Consider the following 13,605-nt stretch of genomic DNA (forward strand, 5'->3'; position numbering starts at 1 on the left):
CTGTGAGAAAACTCAGCAGCTTGCTTCTAAAATACTGAGGGATCCCCAAAGCCAGACAATCCCTGCCCTCCAAACCAAAACATTAGTCATGACAACAGCCCTCAGGAGACAGGCCTTCTGCGGGAGCAAGACCCCCCCCCCTCCCTCCTTGCCCCAACCCCCCGGGCAGGCCCCAAATCTGTAGGCTAATAAGGCATGGAGAGGGTTAATTCAACAGTGAGACATGATGGCGAAATGGAAAGAGGAAATAAATAAATTGAATACATCTGGACATTGTGATGTCTACCAAACACGGTGGTGTGAAAGTCTCCATCAACGGTGATCATTCTCTTAGCAACACAGTTCAATGGCCAAGGGTTGACATGATTTAATGTGGGCTGGCGGGACAGACACACATTTATTCTGCAGGGTGACAGACACAGACCTATATTCAAGTTCAAGTGCAAGTTTGTAGGCTTTGCCGAGGAATCTCAGCTACTTTCCTCCCAGGCTTTTGTTCTCCTTAACAATTGCTCTTTATTGGTTCTTCTGTACTTGGCACTGTTTAGCCGTCTGCCGGCAAACTTAACAACCTTCCTTCTCAGTATAAGTCTCTTCTTCCATCCATATTTCAATGTATTAGATCCCTGTCCAACGTATCCATTAGAGAGTGGTACAGGCATCAGCACAAGGTTTACTGTACCTTGATTATATAGCATTGATATCTTATATAGGGGAACAAACCTTTCTTACAACTGATGACAAGACTCAAGGAAGTCACATGGATGAAGGTAAGAGTCTTTAAATTGTCTTCTCATTGGCATTTATAAAGAGTTGTTTTGGAGTGACGACGGGTTGTAGACACACAACCAAAAATGTGAATTATGCATATGATGGCAGTATTAAATCTAAAGTGATCTTTGGGTTCATTACATTGATGATGAATTGAGGATGTGTCTGGAGAAAATACTATTGTGTCTTCGTTTTTGTAATGTAATAGATGGTCTACATGGGGCCACCAGTATCAATGACACAACCCATGGGAAGGTGGAATGACATCTACTGCATGCGATATCTCTAAAGGGTTAACCCTAAATTTCACCATATATTATTTATGTGCTCTATGTATAAATCTCTAAGCAAACATGGAGTATTATTTGACCATTAAAACCCCTGCTGCTGATTATTGCCTGGTTTAGTTACCAAGTTCTTGCTCAAAAGTGTAAGATATGAAGAAAATCTGTACTTTCTCATCAAGGCTCTCAAACACCTCAGACAGATCTCAGACTTTGGCTAAGCCTTTAACCCCCTGAGCTCCTGGTGCCACCTCCGGGTTAATTGGTCATCGGAGGGGGATTTGAATATGTAGATGCCCCATGCATGATAAGTCCCAATCATGTCTGAGCGGCTGCATTCTGGTTGTGCATACAGTGTTGCTTAGCAACTCAGAACCCTCACGCTCTGGTTACAGCAGCATCGGGCCATGTTGTCTAGTGACAGAGATTTCATTGCAATATGGCCGCTTGTTGTCACTATCATGACTCATGTATGATAGACAAGCCTCAGATATGAGGTGTGTCCTGTGCACTAGATCAGTTACTGCTGTAATAAATCAGAGAGCAATACATTAGCTCAATTGATTAGGAAACAAGAGCTTACAAGTAACAATGGAGTAACTATCCCTCCCATATAATACTACATGTAACAATGGTGTGTGACTATCCCCCCATATAATATTACATGTAACAATGGTGTGTGACTATCCTCCCCCCATATAATACTACATGTAACAATGGTGTGTAAGTATGCCCCGCATATAATACTTCATGTTACAATGGTGTGAGACTATCCCTTGCATATAATACTACATGTAACAATGGTGTGTGACTATCCCCCCCATATAATACTACATGTAACGATGGTGTGTAAGTATGCCCCGCATATGATACTTCATGTAACAATGGTGTGTTACTATCCCCTGCATATAATACTACATGTAAAGATGGTTCGTGACTATCCCTCAAACATAATACTACATGTAACAATAGTGTGTGACTATCCCCCGCATATAATACTGTACAGTATGTAACGATGGTGTGTAACTATCCCCCAAATATAATACTACATGTAACAATAGTGTGTGACTATCCCCTGCATATAATACTACATGTTACAATGCTGTGTGACAATCCTCCCCATATAATACTACATGCAATGATGATGTGTGACTATCCCCCCATATAATACTACATGTAACAATAGTGTGTAACTATGCCCTGCATATAATACTACATGTAACAATGGTATGAGACTATCCCCTGCATATAATACTACATGTAACAACGGTGTGTGACTATCCCCCCATATAATACTACATGTAACAATGGTGTGTGACTATCCCCCCATATAATACTACATGTAACAATGGTGTGTGACTATCCCCCCATATAATACTACATGTAACAATAGTGTGTAACTATGCCCTGCATATAATACTACATGTAACAATGGTATGAGACTATCCCCTGCATATAATACTACATGTAACAACGGTGTGTGACTATCCCCCCATATAATACTACATGTAACAATGGTGTGTGACTATCCCCCCATATAATACTACATGTAACAATGGTGTGTGACTATCCCCCCATATAATACTACATGTAACAATGGTGTGTGACTATCCCCCCATATAATACTACATGTAACAATGGTGTGTAACTATGCCCTGCATATAATACTACATGTAACAATGGTGTGTGACTATCCCCCCATATAATACTACATGTAACAATAGTGTGTAACTATCCCTCACATATAATACTACATGTAACAATGGTGTGCGACTATCCCCTGCATATAATACTACATGTAACAATGGTATGAGACTATCCCCTGCATATAATACTACATGTAACAATGGTGTGTGACTATCCCTCACATATAATACTACATGTAACAATGGTGTGTGACTATCCCCCCATAAAATACTACATGTAACGATGGTGTGTGACTATCCCCCCATATAATACTACATGTAACGATGGTGTGCGACTATCCCCCCACATAATACTACATGTAACGATGGTGTGTAACTATGCCCCCATATAATAATACATGTAATAATGGTGTGTGACTATCCCCTGCATATAATACTACATGTTACAATGCTGTGTGACAATCCTCCCCATATAATACTACATGCAATGATGATGTGTGACTATGCCCCCATATAATACTACATGTAACAATGGTGTGTAACTATCCCTCACATATAATACTACATGTAACAATGGTGTGTGACTATCCCCCCATAACATACTACATGTAACAATGGTGTGTGACTATCCCCCTATATAATACTACATGTAACAATAGTGTGTAACTATGCCCTGCATATAATACTACATGTAACAATAGTGTGTGACTATCCCCTGCATATAATACTACATGTAACAATGGTGTGTGACAATCCTCCCCATATAATACTACATGCAATGATGATGTGTGACTATGCCCCCATATAATACTACATGTAACAATGGTGTGTAACTATCCGTCACATATAATACTACATGTAACAATGGTGTGTGACTATCCCCCCATAACATACTACATGTAACAATGGTGTGTGACTATCCCCCCATATAATACTACATGTAACAATAGTGTGTAACTATGCCCTGCATATAATACTACATGTAACAATGGTGTGTGACTATCCCCCCCATATAATACTACATGTAACAATGGTGTGTAACTATGCCCTGCATATAATACTACATGTAACGATGGTGTGTGACTATCCCCCCCATATAATACTACATGTAACAATGGTGTGTAACTATGCCCTGCATATAATACTACATGTAACGATGGTGTGTGACTATCCCCCCCATATAATACTACATGTAACAATGGTGTGTAACTATGCCCTGCATATAATACTACATGTAACGATGGTGTGTGACTATCCCTCAAATATAATACTACATGTAACAATGGTGTGTGACTATCCCTCAAATATAATACTACATGTAGTATTGATGTGTGACTATCCCCCTCATACAATACTACATTTAACAATGATTTGTAGATATCCTCACATATAATTAGTAATAAACATTACTTATAAACATACATAGTAATAATAAAGTTAGTGTAGAACGTACATAATAGATGTGTAAAATAGATATTACGTCCCTGCTGCCCCAATGCATGTTTCATCAAAGACTTCCTCAGAAGGTGTGAATAATATAGTATGCATATAATACTACATGTAGCAATAGTGTGTAGCTATCCCTCACATATAATACTACATGTAACAATGGTGTGTAACTATCCCCCCATACAGTTAGGTCCAGAAATATTTGGACAGTGACACAAGTTTTGTTATTTTAGCTGTTTACAAAAACATGTTCAGAAATACAATTATATATATAATATGGGCTGAAAGTGCACACTCCCAGCTGCAATATGAGAGTTTTCACATCCAAATCGGAGAAAGGGTTTAGGAATCATAGCTCTGTAATGCATAGCCTCCTCTTTTTCAAGGGACCAAAAGTAATTGGACAAGGGACTCTAAGGGCTGCAATTAACTCTGAAGGCGTCTCCCTCGTTAACCTGTAATCAATGAAGTAGTTAAAAGGTCTGGGGTTGATTACCGGTGTGTGGTTTTGCATTTGGAAGCTGTTGCTGTGACCAGACAACATGCGGTCTAAGGAACTCTCAATTGAGGTGAAGCAGAACATCTTGAGGCTGAAAAAAAAGAAAAAATCCATCAGAGAGATAGCAGACATGCTTGGAGTAGCAAAATCAACAGTCGGGTACATTCTGAGAAAAAGGAATTGACTGGTGAGCTTGGGAACTCAAAAAGGCCTGGGCGCCCACGGATGACAACAGTGGTGGATGATCGCCACATACTTTCTTTGGTGAAGAAGAACCCGTTCACAACATCAACTGAAGTCCAGAACACTCTCAGTGAAGTAGGTGTATCTGTCTCTAAGTCAACAGTAAAGAGAAGACTCCATGAAAGTAAATACAAAGGGTTCACATGATCCAAGGCACACCACATCCTCTGTAAAACATGGTGGAGACAACGTGATGGCATGGGCATGCATGGCTTTCAATGGCACTGGGTCACTTGTGTTTATTGATGACATAACAGCAGACAAGAGTAGCCGGATGAATTCTGAAGTGTACCGGGATATACTTTCAGCCCAGATTCAGCCAAATGGCGCAAAGTTGATCGGACGGCGCTTCATAGTACAGATGGACAATGACCCCAAGCATACAGCCAAAGCTACCCAGGAGTTCATGAGTGCAAAAAAGTGGAACATTCTGCAATGGCCAAGTCAATCACCAGATCTAAACCCAATTGAGCATGCATTTCACTTGCTCAAATCCAGACTTAAGACGGAAAGACCCACAAACAAGCAAGACCTGAAGGCTGCGGCTGTAAAGGCCTGGCAAAGCATTAAGAAGGAGGAAACCCAGCGTTTGGTGATGTCCATGGGTTCCAGACTTAAGGCAGTGATTGCCTCCAAAGTATTCGCAACAAAATATTGAAAATAAAAATATTTTGTTTGGGTTTGGTTTATTTGTCCAATTACTTTTGACCTCCTAAAATGTGGAGTGTTTGTAAAGAAATGTGTACAATTCCTACAATTTCTATCAGATATTTTTGTTCAAACCTTCAAATTAAACGTTACAATCTGCACTTGAATTCTGTTGTAGAGGTTTCATTTCAAATCCAATGTGGTGGCATGCAGAGCCCAACTCGCGAAAATTGTGTCACTGTCCAAATATTTCTGGACCTAACTGTATAATACTACATGTAACAATGGTGTGTAGCCATCCTCTGCATATAATACCACATGTCACAATAATTTGTAGATATGCTCCGCATATAATACTACATGAACTACACAAAATAGGCACAGCAAAGCCAAAACAAAAAAGTATATCACAGCCAAAAATAGTTTATTTAATGACAACTTACACTACAGTCAATAAATACTATTATGTTAAGAACAGGAAGCTAAAAAAGTAAAGTTAGTGTAGCACTTACATAATGTGTAAAATAGATATGGTGTCCCTGCTTCCCCAACGCACATTTCATCAAAGACTTCCTCAGGTGGTGTGAATAATATAACGTTGCATTTAGTACTACATCTAACAATGGTGTGTAACTATACCCCATATGTAATACTACATTTATGAATAGTTTTTATATTCTTCCCACATATAATACTACATATAGCAAATGGTTTATGAATTGTCAGAGACAAAATATTGTGTACATGGGCTTGGAATAAATAAAATATTCACTTGTTTGAAGTGGGAGCGCTACCATTCTTCAGTGCCTAAATAGTTAGATAGACAGACTGACAGGGGCAGACAAAGAGGTAGATAGATAAATAGATAGATAGATAGATAGATAGATAAATAGATAGATAGAGGGATAGATGGATAGATAGAGGGATAGATAGATAGATAGATAGATAGATAGATAGATAGATAGATAGATAGATAGATAGATAGATAGATAGATAGATAGATAGATAGATAGATAGAGGGATAGATAGATAGATAGATAGATAGATAGAGGGATTGATAGATAGATAGATAGATAGATAGATAGATAGATAGATAGATAGATAGATAGATAGAGGGATAGATAGATAGATAGATAGATAGATAGAGGGATTGATAGATAGATAGATAGATAGGTAGAGGGATAGATAGATCGATAGATAGATAGATAGATAGATAGATAGATAGATAGATAGATAGATAGACTGACAGGGGCAGACAGAGAGGTAGCTAGATAGATAGAGGGATAGATGGATAGATAGATTGATAGATAGAGGGATAGATAGATAGATAGATAGATAGATAGAGGGATTGATAGATAGATAGATAGATAGATAGATAGATAGATAGATAGATAGAGGGATAGATGGATAGATAGATAGATAGAGGGATTGATAGATAGATAGATAGATAGATAGATAGATAGAGGGATAGATGGATAGATAGATAGATAGATAGATAGATAGATAGATAGATAGATAGAGGGATTGATAGATAGATAGATAGATAGATAGAGGGATAGATGGATAGATAGATAGATAGATAGATAGATAGATAGATAGATAGATAGATAGATAGATAGAGGGATAGATAGATAGATAGATAGATAGAGGGATAGATAGATAGAGGGATTGATAGATAGATAGATAGAGGGATAGATGGATAGATAGATGATAGATAGATAGATAGAGGGATAGATGGATAGATAGATAGATAGATAGAGGCATTGATAGATAGATAGATAGATAGATAGAGGGATAGATGGATAGATAGATGATAGATAGATAGAGGGATAGATAGATAGATAGATAGATAGATAGAGGGATAGATGGATAGATAGATAGATAGATAGATAGATAGATAGATAGATAGATAGATAGAGGGATAGATAGATAGATAGATAGATAGATAGATAGATAGATAGATAGATAGATAGATAGATAGATAGGATAGATAGATAGATAGATAGATAGATAGATAGATAGATAGATAGATAGATAGATAGATAGATGGATAGATAGATAGATAGATAGATAGAGGGATAGATAGATGGATAGATAGATAGGATAGATAGATAGATAGATAGATAGATAGATAGATAGATAGATAGATAGATAGATAGATAGATAGTACCTGCAGCATACACACATATTATTTAACCCTTATTTTAATGTCCAGATAAAGCCCTATTTGTTTGGTTCTACCCTTTATGGTGGGGTGTTCTGCAGTATCATCTGTCTGGACATGTACCCAGCCCAGAAACACCATTGTATTAGAATAAAAACATAGATTTCGCATCAGGAATTATTGATGCATTTATCAGTTAAATATCAAATATACGTGCAGACCAGAAGCACATTGTCTGTTTGCCCCTTCACTGCTGTTGTAATATCAGGGGCATACTACACTCTTTCAATACAAATAAATAACTGTGCGGATAATTCCTGGTGTGCTCATTGTCTGGATATGCACCTAGTCAAATCCTTGCACAAATCCTTCCCAGGCTCAGGCTGCGAGATCTCCAGCGTCTTCTGTGTGTAATGACTTGAAACCTGGCAGTGCTGATCTCCATATATAATACATATTCACATTGTGCTTTTGCTTGTATACTATACATGTATACATTATGTTTATGCCACAGGTTTGTAGTAGTTTTTATACCACAAGGTTGCAGTTAGATCTTTAATCCCTAATTAGAAACTGTGTGATCTGCATAACATTGCATTACAATTAATGACCTTATCCCTAGCCTACCATGGCTGATAACAGAGAACCAGAGTCTATATTCACTGGCACAATAAGTGAAAATCTGAGTTTTACTTGTATTGAATGGCTATTACCATTATTAAATGACTGTTAATGCAACTCTAAATAGTATTAGCTAACCCATAAGGAACAAGTCTGTCCAATGCTATTATTATAAGATCCAAATATCCCTAGATCACGGCCTTCTTCTGCTCTACAGCTCATTGATTGCTTGATTACATTTCTGGGTGACAACTTTTGATTCCAAGTGCCATTTGAAGTGGAGGTAGATGTGGCCCCCTTACCCCTCGGGCCCCTTTGCAAACACAGTATATGGGAAATTTGTAGTCCAATACCTCATCATAATGCACCATGGTATCTGATTTGGAGGTACTTCTTACCTCTTGGGGTCCTGTGCGGCCTCACAGGATGCACCAATGACATTGGTGAATCCTGTGAAGCCGTACAGGGGCCCAAAAGGTAGGGGGCCATTTCTATCTCCAAATCAGATATAACTGTGTATTGTGATGAGGTATTGGACTACAAAAGGCTTCTATACTGTTATTGCACAGGGACCCGAGAGGTAGGGGGCCACATCTACCTCCAAATCAGATGCCATGGTGCATTATGATGAGGTATTGGACTACAAAGAGCCCATATACTGTACTTGCACAGGGAGCCATTTCTGCCTGTGTCCACCAGTGGTAGGCATCATCCTGAAGACACATTATGGAAAGTCCCTTCAATTGAAATGGTTAAATACTGCACATGAGATAAAGACTGTATTGAATAGACTTGGGGAATTTGTAGATATTCATTGACAATCAGAAAGTGTCCTTTATTGTTTTTTCCCCACCTCAAAAGTTTTCTAAACATGAAGAACACGTCAGTATGAAGAACACCAAGAACATATCCAATGCCAAGGTCAGAGAAGACACCTCCAGCAATTAGAAGATATGTATTATCCATTAGGGGCCATCAGCCTTATTGGAATTGACATCTATCCAGTATTACTGTTAATATATAAAGGTGGACAACCATTCTGACCAGTGATAATGCAAACTCACTAATATGTTCTCATGGGACATTTGTAGAAATGTCCCATAAAGACTAAGCCTTGTATAAAAGGCTTAGGTAACAATAAGATGATTACAGTATGTGGTGCCCCATAATAATATGCATATGGTTGTCAGCTAGGCTGCAGCTCACTAGTGTCTTAGGCGCATAGTTAATGTCTGATGTGCAAAATAGAGGCTAATTATGATGGACAAGCAGAACACTGGATTTACTATGTGTGATTTTAGTTTTTGTTATGGAAACAAATCTCAATATTGAAAAATATCAAAAAAGATACACATGTAAGGACTATGCTATGAGTGATGGGGCTGTAATGTGAAATGGCCAATCAAGGCTTATGGCTAGGTTTCTAATTTGTCAGAAAAGTGATTGCACAATATCCCCCTTCTATCAGACTGCCAGGAGATTGGCAGCGTGCTCTCTACTGCCACCACTGGTGGAAAGCCGGTACTGCAGCTCTTTATTCTCCGCGATAACAATTAGCAGGAAGCTTTGTACAGGTACAATAGGGCGACGTCTTACATGATCACCTAGCACTAGATCAAAGTCTTCAAGAACACTTCCAGCAGGTCTTGTATTATGTATGCCTGGCAAGCAAATATGAGTGGCCGTCAGATATTACTGCATTCTAGAGTCACATGAAGGTTAATACTCTATTTTTCTGCCATCTTCTGTACATAATAGATTGTAGATAGGGCAGAGCTGCAGATCTGTGCCCCCTTGAAAACGATTCACTTGGAAAAATTCCATTTTGCAAGCAGCAGCCATTTTGCAGCAGCTGAATGATACACAGGACTGTATTGGATGTGGATGGTAACCACCCACTAAGCTCTCACACATCACACTTAGTTATTATGCCCATCAAGCTCCAGGGTGATGGCATCACCCACCCCAGTCACATGCAATGAACCCTGAGTATATGGCTGTGCCCCCCTCCCTGGCAGAGAGGGGCTGTGCTGCAGTGCCAGGGATGTGTGTGCCAGCCAGGTGCCATGCCCACCTCTGCATGGGAACTAGGGCAGACAGAAGTGCTTGTCTGATGGGGAAGTCCTTGTTTACACCTTGTTTTATGGAAACGTGCTAGGAATAAATGAGGGATCTGTAATATGGAGCCCTAATAATGGAGCGAGCATGCCACTGATATGAGGCTGGATTTACAGTGCATCCACTTAATGAATGAGCCCATACTAACATCATTAATTGCACTTCTAAACAGGATATTTGCTCAGGATGCAGGGGGTTAATCTGGAGAGAGTGCTTAGACCAGGGATGAATGGGTTAACCCTGACACTGCCGCCGATGAGTGCAATGAGCTGCTGTGTCCAGTCCAATAGCACAGGGTGATTCCACTACTTATGGGGATGAACTATAACCTTCATGGACGGATAGATACAAATCCCCTACCTGCAAATGTCACAACTTTACTATATTCTTCCCATGTGACATGAAAGAAGAACAGGTACAACACAGCCATCCAGACACAGGGCATGCACAATATAGCTTTACATTGACAGATATCGATGAATATACCAGAGACTTATGTCCTTATGTAGATCATACATGGACCACCTAGTAATTGGTAAATAAGGAGGGGGGCTACACTCCTAGCATAGGGCAACAGCTTTACAACCAATGCATTGAGTGGTCTGGTCTGTTATATACTTTTTTTATTCCTTCCCAATTAAGGGAGCTTCTTTAAAATATAAGACATTCAGATAAGTGGAAGTGGCCTGAAATGAAGAACAAAAGGCTTGATGCATATGTGTGTCCCTCAGTGTAACCTCCCATTAACACACTTGTGTGCAGCACCTGCTGCTGAAGGGCTCTCCTGCCACACAATGCACAGCCTCTGCACAGTACCTGCCGGTGAATAACACTACATGCATTTATACAAGGTACTTAGCACTTATTATTTAGCAAAATGCTTCATCTCCTGACAGCCTTCTCTAACCAAATGTACAATACAATTTATGGACACACAATACCCTTTATTCCAACCAGGCTGATTGTTAAACAAACCAGCTTTTCCTAATGAAAGTGGTTATTTAAAAGTGCAATCAATGCTACTTTATTAAAAAAACACATTTTTGTTGTTGGGAGTGTCAATAAGCTCTTTATATCTTCTCCTGAGATTCTGCTCCATTCCCCTTTTTGCTGCAAAAATCTGTCAAACCCAATGAATCAGTTCCTTCACATGTGCAACGTGACTGCTAAAAGCCTTCATTATTCCTGCCGACTATGTGCCATTGGATTAATACACTATATACATATAAATATAGCTATATCCATCTATGTATCTATATATATATCTATATATATATATATATATATATATATATATATATATATATATATATATATATATATATATGCATGTGTATATATATGCACACACATACACACGCATACACATACACACATACGCATACACACACACACACACACACACACACATACACACACATACGCACACGCACACCTACACGCCCATACACACACACACACACACACACACACACGCCCATGCACACATACACGCCCATGCACGCATACACGCCCATACACACACCCCCATACACACCCCCACCATACACACCCCCACCATACACACACATACACACACACACACACACACACACACACATACACACAAACATACACGCACGCACATGCACACATACACGCCCATACACCCCCCATACACACCCCCATCATACACACACACACACACACGTACGTATATTTAAGTTAAAGATTTGTAATGAAATAACAAAAGTACATGGCATTTCAGTTGGTCTTTCAGTGGGAGTTCTATCATTGTAGCTATTGAGAATGTTAATTCACATGGACATCATTGCATACTGGCCATTATTATATGCCGATAGTGACATAAGGTACAGATGGATTTTAAATAGATAAATAATAACATAAGTTACATTTATAAAGCTAAGTTACATATTCAAGAACTATAGACCGATATTAACAAATGCATAAACTATAGACAGAAAAGCACAGTAGATAAATATATAAATGCAAATTTAAGGAAGTTAGTTTTTAAAAATACAAGTAAGGGAAAAAGAAAAACATGCACAATGATAGATTTGAGAACTGGGAACATGCAGAAACTACAGAGAAATTGATAACATATACAGGAGTAGAGATAGATAGATGATAGATAGATAGATAGATTAGATATTAACATACACTATGTTAGATGTATGGAAAGAAATGAAGGTAGGAAATGATAAATACATCCAGAAGGGGACATGCATTTGAGATATTGTAATGATAGAGTTGTATAGTAACATATACATTACAAGATAGAGAGATAATAGATAGATAAATAGAGAGATAGAAATAGATTTGGAGACATAAACTCTGTATTTAGCTTATTTTACTCTATCTATCTCTATCTACCTATCTACCTATCTATCTATCTATCTATCTATCTATCTATATCTATCCATCTATCTATCTATCTATCTATCTATCTATATCTCTCTATCTATCTATCTATCTCTATCTATCTATCTATCTATCTATCTATCTGTTATCTATCTATCTATCTATCTATTTATCTATCTGTTATCTATCTATCTATCATCTATCCTTCTATCTACCTATCTAACTATATTTCTATCTATCTATCTATCTATCTATCTATCTATCTATCTATCATCTATCCTTCTATCTATCTATCTATCTATCTATCTATCTATCTATCTATCTATCTGTTATCTATCTATCTATTTATCTATCTATGTTATCTATCCTTCTATCTATCTACCTATCTATCTATCTTTCTATCTATCTATCATCTATCCTTCTATCTATCTATCTACCTATCTATCTATCTATCTATCTATCTATCTATCATCTATCCTTCTATCAATTATCTATCTATCTATCTATCTATCTGTTATCTATCTATCTATCATCTATCCTTCTATCTATCATCTATCTATCTGTTATCTATCTATCTATCTATCTATCATCTATCCTATCTATCATCTATCTATCCATCCATCCATCCGTCTATCTATCTATCTATCTATCTATCTATCTATCTATCTATCTATCTATCTATCTATCTATCTATCTATCTATCCCTTATAATCCACATCACACCATTTGGATGATTGCTGAATTCCCATAGCTGTGTTATTTCTCCGTTCCCCAGCCCTGTAGCCGATAGTCAGTGATCGG

At 38.1% G+C, this 13,605-nt stretch overlaps 1 long non-coding RNA gene across 1 annotated transcript in view; it reads left to right on the plus strand.

The window, feature by feature from the left end:
- The first annotated feature begins 398 nt into the window (after positions 1–398).
- The window catches only part of LOC142301791 (uncharacterized), a 150,611-nt gene continuing 137,404 nt past the window's right edge, over positions 399–13,605 (plus strand). Inside the window, exon 1 of the long non-coding RNA XR_012752882.1 lies at positions 399–770. This is a non-coding gene — a long non-coding RNA (uncharacterized LOC142301791). The remainder of the gene's footprint in view (positions 771–13,605) is intronic.

This window comes from Anomaloglossus baeobatrachus, chromosome 4 (genome assembly GCF_048569485.1).
Source record: "Anomaloglossus baeobatrachus isolate aAnoBae1 chromosome 4, aAnoBae1.hap1, whole genome shotgun sequence".
NCBI lineage: Eukaryota > Metazoa > Chordata > Amphibia > Anura > Aromobatidae > Anomaloglossus > Anomaloglossus baeobatrachus.